The sequence below is a fragment of the Xenia sp. Carnegie-2017 genome, unplaced genomic scaffold (assembly GCF_021976095.1).
Source record: "Xenia sp. Carnegie-2017 unplaced genomic scaffold, XeniaSp_v1 HiC_scaffold_24, whole genome shotgun sequence".
NCBI lineage: Eukaryota > Metazoa > Cnidaria > Anthozoa > Malacalcyonacea > Xeniidae > Xenia > Xenia sp. Carnegie-2017.
Genome location: NW_025813487.1, coordinates 17,101,294 through 17,105,193, shown reverse-complemented (window position 1 = coordinate 17,105,193; position 3,900 = coordinate 17,101,294). Strand labels below are relative to the sequence as shown.

General features: G+C 34.7%; 1 long non-coding RNA gene across 1 annotated transcript; it reads right to left on the bottom strand.

Annotated features, from left to right (window-relative positions):
* Positions 1-1,557: 1,557 nt before the first annotated feature.
* On the bottom strand, positions 1,558-2,321 carry LOC124451408. The gene is made up of 2 exons (XR_006950446.1): positions 2,043-2,321; positions 1,558-1,863 (listed from the first exon to the last, which is right to left on the bottom strand). It is a non-coding gene; the product is annotated as an uncharacterized LOC124451408 (long non-coding RNA).
* Positions 2,322-3,900: the final 1,579 nt, after the last annotated feature.

Here is a 3,900-nt window from a genome sequence, read left to right as displayed (position 1 = left end):
AAAGTCGAAACTAAAAAATTTCTTTTTTATTCCATCGCGTTTAGCTTTTACTTTTGATTCTACATCTTGAGCATTAATAACTTTCACAATAGCATTTGGTATTGCCTCATAACTTCTCCAGACAGCATCAATGGATTCAGAATTGTAAACCCATCTCGTCTTTGACAAGTTTCGAAACTTTAAATTGTTTTCAACATCTTTGCAACTTTTTTCTATAATTTTATTTTATTTTGTGCTTTTACTAAAAAACACATATACGCCTAGAGCGTCGTACATTGATGTAGTTATTGAGCTATGTTTGCAACAATGCTCGTTGAATGTATTAGACCGATGTCCCTGGCAAGGGATGTAAGGCACTTGTCGTTTTAAAATTTCTTGCAACACTTTTTGAGCACCATTTAGTCGTCCAGACATTGATGTTGTGAAATCGTATGTTTGAAATGCAAGCATATCTATATCGATTTCTTTTCCATTAAAGATTTTATGACATCTTTAGCCGTTCCAGAACCAGTTTTATCAAGGGTCTCTTTCATTTCAACCAGTCTCTCGCATGGGATGCCCATCTGGTTGACATATCTTACAGCAACGATAAGCTTGTCTTGATTCGATGTATCAGGTGTAGTGTCTGCAGACACAGAAAATACACCGGCTGACTTAATTTCAGCCCGAATTTCATCCCTCACAGATTGAGCCAGCAAATGAAGCATCTCATTTTTTGCCTCTGAGCTTGTATATGTTGTACTGTATGGCCTGAGGCGCTGATCGTCCAGCCACAGCTTAAGAACAGGGCAATGTCTTGAGAGAAGATTTACAATCTGAATGAAAATTTCCGTCCTTGTCATCGCCTCCTCCTCTGAATGCCAATGACTGCCTTGCCAGAGTGCGAACCACATCAAGTAGAATCAACATAATTTCCTTGTTCTTTTCTCCATCTGCTTTCTCTTGGATCAATACTTCCTTCATTTTCGCATTCATCATCACATCAATATGGCCAGATGTTATTGAGAAACGAGCAAAATCAGCCAGAGCAGCTTGATGGGACTTGCTACTGAAGTGTTTATGAAATTTTCCTTTCTTGTTTGCACCAACGCTCCTCATTTTCTTCCATGATCGTACACCATTTATCCATGCTGGATCACTTTTTTCTCGTTCTGGCCCACTAGGAAATAATGGGCATACAAAGCAATATGCTTTATTTTCCTTCTGACTGTACTCAAGATGAGGGAAAGAGTCGTACCAGGATGCATTAAATTTGTTAGGTTTATTTTTGGCTTTTGTTTCATTTACAGGAAAAGACTTCAATCTAGGTTGACAGGGTCTTTGTTGCATGAGAAACTTTCTTTGATCGTCATTCATATCTCGTGGCCTTAAGCTTGGATCACGAGAAGTAATTTTAGAGCTTTCCTCTAAAACTGGGCAACCAATTTCAATTTCATCTCGCTGTGCTTTGTTGATGACAATTGAACAATTTTTTACCAGTTTCACAGACAAATCTTGTATTTTTTTTGCTATGTGCTTCACTTTCTCTGAAAAGCGCTTCGCGTTTACGTGTCTATCATTATCTATTATCGCTTCTCACACTGATGAAAAAGTTGTGATAGAACTCTTAACTGTCCTGCACAAGTGATCCATGTAATATCTTCTTGGTTATCTGAATCACAGTTTGATAACTTTTCACTTTGTGCAGCCTAAACGTATAAAGACATTGTAAAAAAGACACATCCAGTAAATTAAATACAAAAATCTATTCTCACACTGATGAAAAAGTTGTGATAGAACTCTTAACTGTCCTGCACAAGTGATTCATGTAATATCTTCTTGGTTATCTGAATCACAGTTTGATAACTTTTCACTTTGTGCAGCCTAAACGTATAAAGATATTGTAAAAAAGACACATCCAGTAAATTAAATACAAAAATTTGCTTTTAACAGATGAATAAATGACAATTGGAAGATTCGTATTAAAAAAGATTCGTATTTTTATTCTGAACAATCAAAAGACTAATGAAATAAGTATTACATGATTTAATCTTAACGTCTACCTCTTCATTTGAACTATCATCACTCAGCAAACAACTATTTTCTACTGCTCCAAATCTCGCTGCGTGACTGTTAACAGAAGTGTCGTCGTCAACAAAAAATGGCTCTTCAATAGCCACACAAAGTTCCACTTCTTCGTTTATATTATCATCTAGCATTGCCTCAAATTCTGCTATTTCATGTGTACCAGACGTGTTGTCTTCAATAGTAAACGGATTTTCTGAAACAGCACATGACTCCAACTCCTCTTTGTTTTTTTCTTCATACACAACGACAGCTGTTTCATTTATCTCGTTAAGACTGGTGCTGCTTGACTCTAAAGACGTCGTACTTTTCTAAACATTAGTTTAAAACAGACTTTATAAAACAAGTCCTTTGTTACTGTACTTTTATGAATTTCGAAACAAATTTTAACTTACATTGCACGACGCAAATGAGAGTCTTTTTTGTTACGGATCAACGATGTTGATAATTTTGCCCTTTCCTTTGTGAGTGGAATTATTATGTTTAGAAAAATTATCATTGAACATTTCTTTATTACATGCAGAACACTTAATTTTTTGCCGATACGGCCGTTTTCTCTCGTTCTTGATAACTTTGGAATTTTCTGTTATAATGACAATAAATACCAATCACATTTACACATTTGTTGGTTTCGGGTTTTTTGTTTAAATAATTGCTATTACTTACCATTCATCCTTGACTTTCTTTGTTCGTAAAATAAACTATACAAACACTAGTTACTAAATAGCTTCAATCAATTTAAATCAACAAAATTTATCTTAGTGTTTGTGTCTACTGATGTAAAAATATAGTATGGTGTTTCCACTTAAGATATAAAAACTTCAATAATTTTACTTACGAACACTAAGATGGTGATGCATATCTGCTTTTAAAATGTCCGCCAAAATAAGAGGAAATTTATAAGTGCAAATCCAGCTTAAATTAAAACTGAACTATATTTTCAAATTATGTGGATAACTGTTAGCACGTATCCTAGTGTTTAGTTTTGTAATTAGCCCTGCAAATTCAATCGTTGCCCTACAACGTAAACATTTTTGGGGGTTAGTTCCCCATACCCCTTAAATTTCGCCCCTGGTCATGAACTGATCAGTTACAAGCTATATATATACACGCTTATCCATCAATATCATTTCGGATAAGCGGAAATTCTCCACTAAACTGCTATCCTATGAGATTTTTGGATTAAGCCGCTGCATTATTAACCAAGTTGCTTAATGAAAATTTCATTTGTAAAAAAGACTTTGATGTTGGAAAAGAGCAACAACATAACAATAATAACTCAAATTTCAAGATGTATATTAATAATAAATATTGAAATTTTGATTTATAAAGTTAAAGTTATTGCTCTTGTTGTTTTAGCAGTCAGACTGAGAATGAAACATCCAAACGTTAACAGTTTTATTGTTGCTCCCGAATGATGCAGGTTTTTGTATGTCTGGAGCATTGCGATATTAAACAATCAGGATTCTCCAGTACATTTGTTTTTTATTTCAAGTATTAAGACGCTAAATTTTCTAAAGGTCCCCGTATTCTTGAGGCTCTCTTTGTGTTGTCGAACAACCCACTAGCCCTGAATTAAAAATGAGACCATATAAACTGTAAATAATTTTTGTTACGATTGGCGCTCCATAGTAGATCACTAAAGGTATTCTTAACTATCCAACTATGGTCTTCTCTTAACTAGCTGGGTCTCAAGGCATTCTCTAATCAAAGACAAATTTTGAAATTTACGATTAAGGTTCATCGGAAATAAGATTTCGTGCTTTTTCAGGGCCTTTTCGTGATCCTGTTCTAAACAGTTTGGTATACACGGGAAATAAGTCAGGAAGGCAGGTG